Below are 6871 nucleotides of genomic sequence, written 5' to 3' on the forward strand. Positions count from 1 at the left end.
ATAATTATAGCCATGTACACTGGCTCATGCCTATAATCCTACTTAAGAGATATAAGAGGTTTTTTGTATTTTGTTTTGACGTGTGTGTGTGTGTGTGTGTGTGTGTGTGTGTGTTTGAATCCATTGTCTTCTCTTCTCTTCTTGTTACTGTGGCTAGAAATTACGGCACCATATTGAATATAGTTAAAAAGGGTAGACAGTCTTACCTTATTTTTTTTGGAGAAAATGTTTTGTTTTCTCCATTTAAAACATTGAAAAATTTCAACTGAAAGAATGCTGAATTTTGCTAAAAGCTTTCTCTGCATTAATTGAGAAACTTCAGTATAATTTTATTCAGTATAATTTTATTGACTAGTTTTCTATACCTTTAGTTTGTGTTTCAGCTCCTTATTTTATCCCATGGGTTCTTAAGTTTTGTCTTTTTTCAATTTGTATATCAGAGTTCCTGTAGGTTGTAATCACTTACTCATTTTTCATTTTATTGTTATCTGAATGTAATTTCCTCAATCTTATCCTCTACCTCTGATATTCTCCCTTCTGTTTGGTCTTGTCCATTGATGTTTTTATTTGATTTATTGGCTTTTTATTTCTTATATTTTTATTTTTTCTCCTCATAATTTCCTTTTTAAAAAATCTTCTAAATTTCTCATATATATTGTTACTTTTTTTGGTTCTTGAATTGCTTTCTTAACTTCAGTTATCTGTTTACTTAAATCATCTTTGGTATCTTTTATCATTTTTGAAGTAGGCTTTCAATTCTTTGACATTTTAGAGACACATTTATAGTACTAAATGCTCGTGCAATTCTGTCACATAATGGCATTTGAGCAAAGACAGACTGCATGTATGCCCTGGTTCCAAGAGATTATATCATCTACTGATCAGTGTGTCTGTCTAGTTTGTATAAATATACTCTCTGATATTTGTGCCAAGACAAAATCCCCTAAGAGCTTATTTCACAAACCACATCCTTTTTTTTTTTGAGGGGAGATGAATGATTTTTTTTAACCAAGAAGAAAAATGTAAAATAAACAAGAGATTGAAGAAGAGCAAATGAAAGTGAGGATAAAAGAGAGAGACATGAAAATAAAGATGACATAAACCCAAAGAATGTAAGATTGGTTGAACATTTGAGAAATGCCTTCTATAACTCATCGTATTTACAGACTGAAAAAGAAAACTCTTATGATCGGAATAGGTACAAAAATATTAAGTGGTAAAATTTAGTATTTATTCATGATAAACATCTGAAAAAAAATCAGAGTTAAATTTCCTCAAGCTGATGGAGGCAATATATGAAAAGTCTACAGTTAGTGTCACACTTAAAAAATACTTTACTCCTATTATAAGGAAAAAGGGATGATATCTTCACCACTTCAATTTAACATTGCTCTGAAGATCTTACCAGTCTAATAATGTAAGAAAGAGTAATAGCAATATAGACTAGAAAGAAAATGAAAATAAATGATTATGTTTTCAACACAGAAAAATAGACAATTGCTTAAACATGAATTTCAGAATTAAACTAGTTTAACAATATCACAATACAACCCTAGGTACTTTATTGCAGTTATAATAATATATAGCTAATATCTAGTTTAAATATGAGATGCTTAGTGATCAAACAAGGCAATATATGTGGCATCTTTACACTAAACATGAGAGAAATAAAAGAAATCTTACATAACTGGGGAGATTTGTCATGTTTCTGAGTGAGAAAACTTGTTTGATATTGCTTTTATTAATTCTCCCAAGTTTGTTTATAGCATCTTCACAGTTTTAGTGTCAACAGAGTATAGAAATTAAGAAGACAATTTTGAAATTTATGTAGAATAGCAGGAATTTAGAATTTTTAAAGCAGCATTCAAACCATGTGGAGTACTAATTTTATCTGAATGCAGACTTACTATAGAGGAAGGGGATTGTGGCTCATACTTTTCATCCCAGCTACTTTAGTGGCTGAGATTTGGAGGATCAAGGTTCTTGGCCAGCCCAAGCACAAAACAACCAAGAGACATCATCTCAATAGAAAACAGCAAGGAGAGTGGTATATTCCTGACATTCAAGCTACAGTATGAAGTAAAAAGTAGGCTTGCACCCAGGCATGAAGCTAAACCCTATCTAAAAAAATAACCAGGGCAAAAAAATAAAGGTGTGGCTGTAGCTCAGTGATAGAGCACTTACCTAGCAAGCATGAGGCACTGAAGTACCCAGGTCTCTGGGGGAGGGGGAATGGGAAAATACCACAAAGTTTCAGTGACTAACGGGGTATTATTGATAAAATAATATATACATACACCACCCCACATATATCAGTGGAATTATAAAATAGTTACAGCTAACTATTTCCTATCCAAAAGTGCTTACCTAGTAGTTCTGATTCAACATGTTTACATCAGAATTGACCAAATGCTACTCAGTATGGTAGGTGTGAGCAATGGTCTCATGTGAAGTAGAATTCTAAACTAGTGGAATTAATGGGAATAGGATATGAAGGCCTGAAATGAACAAATAATTCGCCAGGCATTTGAGGATGAATGATGTATGCTCTTCTGTGGATAATACCAAATGGGTAGTAGTTGCATTTCTTAGTTTGGAAGATGAAGGTGAGTTGGGAAACTAGAAAGACATGTGTTTATAGATTAAAGATGTCACATAGATCCTCATTCACACACATATAAGCAAACTTTTTGAAAGCTTACTTTTTAAAACTAAAAAATGTTTTAAGACACACAGGGGATAAACACTGGTAATGGGGTGAGCAGAGTCAACTTTAATATCCTTATGTATTGTCTGGACTTTTTATGATGTGCATGTTTTATTCTAGAAATAATAATAAGAAAATAACTTGCTAAAGGATTTTTATCCAGGTCTTTCTTAGCCTGCTATAGAGCTGAGCTTGCAGGAAAAAGTAAATGAATACTTGATTTCTAGCTGTGTAATGTTTAAAAGGTTAACAGAATAATAGTGAGTGTAAATTAAAACTATGTAGTACGAACATGGAGGAAAATGAATAGGAGAAGTTAAATGGGAAGGAAGAGTGGTTTTGGTCATAGGGCCATTTGGCTTCTGTTGAGGTGGTATTCAGGGTATTGGATATAAACAAATTTGTAAGCCCCTTTTATAATGCTTCCCCGGGGCTTCTGTGTGCCTGTCAGCAAGTAGTGGCTCCTGCAGAGAACTGAGGAGAAGAAAGCTAAGCAGCAATTCACTTTAATCCTGTATTTTGCATTCAGATGAATATGCAAATAGGTCCAGCTAAGTGAACCTGGTTACAGTATCACTTTGAAACTCATGTCCAATTATTTTAAATGGGCAGAATACAGAGAAGCTCATGAGTTTAATTTATCTTCTTTTGGAATCATGTGGTTTGGGGATCAATTTGAAGTGATCCAGATTAATCCATTTAAAGGACATTCATGAGGGATAAGAATCTCTCTTGACTGTCAAAAAAAAAAAAAGAAAAGAAAGCTCTTTGTACAACAAAAAGTTTATAAAAAATACATATAAGAGAAATCTCTAAAAATGTTTCCTTATGCTTTACATTTTGAGGATATGGAGATATTGTTTAGATTTTATCAAAAATTAAATAAAAATGAAATTGAATAGTCGAATGCACGTATAGACATAGATACATAGTTATTTAGCATCTATGTCTCCCATCTATCTATCATATCCTAGTTTACTTTAAAAAATCAGTGTAAACCTTTGAATCTAATACAAGAATTTCAGTTTCTTTTCAATACCTGTGGACAGTTCTCCCCCGCCCTCCCAGAAGAAATATTTCAGTGGAAAGATTGTTTTAATTAAGAAATTTTATATCATAACATTTCAACCAAATGACTCATTCATGATATCAATCCATTTTAGGATAGGAATAAAATGCAAGACTGCTAGGGAGACCCTTTCCAGAAATAGGGGCAAAGCTTACCCCAGGAAGTGAGACAGAGTATAGAGGAGCTCAGTGAAGGCCCAGCTCACTTCCTGTGGGCAGGCCTCATGGTTTTTTCCAGTGTTCATTGTCCTGCTGACAATTATGACAATGGAAAAAAAAAAAGAAGAAAAGAAAAACACACAAGCGAAAGCCAATGTGCCGCTGTAAGTCTTCTGGATAATGAACTACTTCGAGAGGAGCATCTTCTTTCTCCTTGGATTAAAAAAAATATTGTTAAATGCAGATGGTATAGCTCATGCCTTTAATTCTCTTCTAGGGCTGCAAGCATACTCTCTCCTCTCTAGAACCAAAGAGACCCTGTGAGGGGAATTGTTCTTGGAGAACAGAGGAGGGTGAAGGAAGCAGAGGAAGTAAAGGAATGCTTGCCCAGAGCCTCGGGCACAAGTTCTCTGCTGGGGGGCACTGGCCATGTTTATGCTTAAGGGTGACTTGTTGGAAATTCATTTTCGTGTCTTCAGAGAGCAATTCTATTTTTGAGGCTGCTGAATATGTTAAAGTGAAACACTGACCATCTCATCTCCATTTTTCATTTTTATTGTTAAGTCCAACTTAGATTACTTGGGAGAGTTCTGCTTCCAGTCCATCTGAATTTTGACTGTAGGTAACTGAGCTCAGATGGACTGCCACTCAGATGGACAACTTCCTCAGAGGGAAAAGACAAGCTGAGCATGGTAATGCATACCCATAATCCCAGCCACTGAGGAGGCAGAGGTAGCAGGAGAGCAGATTGATATTGGCTAAGTAAAAGTCAATGGGAGACCTTATCTGTCAAAGAAATGATGAAAGTGGGCCAAGCAGACCTGGCAAAAATTCTACCTGAGTCAAAGTTCCCGTATGAGAGAGGGGGGGTGATAAGGAGGGAGAAGGAGAGAAGGAGGGAGGGAGGGTGAGGGTGGGAGAGAGAAGGAGAGGGAGAGGACAGGGGAGAGGGGGAGAGAGAGGGAGAGAGAAGGAGGGGGAGGGAGAGCAGGAGAGGAAGAGAGGAAGAGGGAGAGGGAAAGAAGAAGAGGGAGAAGGAGAGGGAGAAAGGAAGAGAGGGAGAGGGAGAGGGAGAGAGATAGGGAGAGAGGGAGACAGAGTGAGAGGGAGGGAGGGAGGGAGGGAAGGAGGAAGGGAGAGAAAGAGAGAGGGAGGGAGGGAGGGAGAGAGAGAGAGAAGAGAGAGAGAAGAGAGAGAGAGAGAGAGAGAGAGAGAGAGAGAGAGAGAGAGAGAGAGAGAGAGAGAGAGAGAGAGAGAGAGAGAGATTCATATGGCTGGCTGGTGGTAGGGCCCACAGTTTTATAGGAATCGTGAGAAGATCAGTAGTTAGTGCCCCCAGGTGAAGATGAAGGGCTGTATTAGACCTGTTGTAATTCAGAATTACTTTCAAAAACCTGCAAAAACAGCGAGGACCAAGCCATTCAACATGAACACTCCTACAATTAATTGTATTTAAATGGAATTGCGTTAGTTCTCTCATTAGTGGAATCTAGTGGAGAAAAGTTGAAGTCTTATTTTTTTTTCTCTTCTGCTGTATTTTGTCTCTTGTGGTTCAAGAGAGTAATTATAAAAGCACCAACTAAAAGTTAACCAGTTAAGTGAGATAATTTACAATAGTTCTGAACCTAAGTGGCTCAACTCAGATCTGTGGGGTTTGCTTGCCTGAGCCTTGGCAGTGCCAACCAGTCTAGCAACTTGGGGTGTCTGCGCGTGGACGCCATCCAAATACCACATGACCACATTTATTCATTCAACAAATACTGAACATTTATTTACACCAAGTATTGATTCTATAGTGGCGCTTCCCTCCCACCACTTTGTCTGCAAGTTGGCTTATCATCTAGTAAAGGACACAAATATTAAACCGATAATCACCTAAGGGAATTTGTACCTCAAATGTAACAAGTCCAGGAGAGTTCTCTGTGTTGCACAAGAAGAGAACGGACTTTGATTTTTGACTGTGAGGAGCTTCAAGAAGGCAGTCTAGTAGTCTGGTGTCTTCTTCTCTATCTCTGGGAGTGGACAAAGGAGTTCTGTGGCATCTAGTTTCTCCTGGGGGTTCAAGGCAGCATGGGAACATAGCAGCAAGGACCTGGAGTCCTGGAGAGGTTGGACTGGCCATGAATCTATCCACTGGGCTTGGCTCCGCCATTTCTTCTCCAGGGAGGACCATGGGTACCACTGCTTGTCTTCAGTTCCTGGTATTTGCTTTTCAAACTTTTTTTTTTCTCTTACTAATCTTGTACATGACTTTTCTTTTCTTTTTTTCTTCTCACCATGTAGCATTACCGGAGAGCCCAAGCCAGAAGGATTACCTACTTTGTTTGCTTTTATTAGAGTGTTAATTGCTTCATTTCAGAGAGAAGCCACATTTCTATTAAGCAACCACTGAGTATACTTTTAATTTCAACACATGCTCTGGGAAGCATCTGATGAAGAGAGGGAAGAGGGGTGGAGGTACTGTCTAGACCAGGAGGAAAGCAAACTCATCTGGGGAAACAAAAGAAGACTTTGTCAGAATAATCAGCTGATGTCAGTGTGCAACTAGGTTCCTGTGTTTCGTGGAGGGAATGTGGTAGGGGTTAGGGAAGAAAGAGAAGGTATATGTATCTATATATAGATATATAGATATATATTTTTTTGTCAGTCATTGGGCTTGAACTCTGAGCCTGGGTGCTGTCCTTGCGTTCTTCAGCTCAAGGCAAGTGCTCTACCGCTTGAGCCACAGTGCCACATCTGGTTTTCTAGTGGTTTATTGGTGATAAGAATCTCATGGACTTTCCTGCCCGGACTGGCTTTGAACCCTGATCCTTATATCTCAGCCTCCTGAGTAGCTAGGATTACAGGTGTGAGCCACTGATGCCCGGCTGAAGTTTGTATTTTAAATGAGATAGTTGAACATAAATAGCTAGAACCACAGAGAATAATACAAGAAGG

This window comes from Dipodomys merriami, unplaced genomic scaffold (assembly GCF_024711535.1).
Source record: "Dipodomys merriami isolate MVZ:Mamm:240054 unplaced genomic scaffold, mDipMer1.0.p SCAF_5, whole genome shotgun sequence".
Classification (NCBI taxonomy): Eukaryota; Metazoa; Chordata; class Mammalia; order Rodentia; family Heteromyidae; genus Dipodomys; species Dipodomys merriami.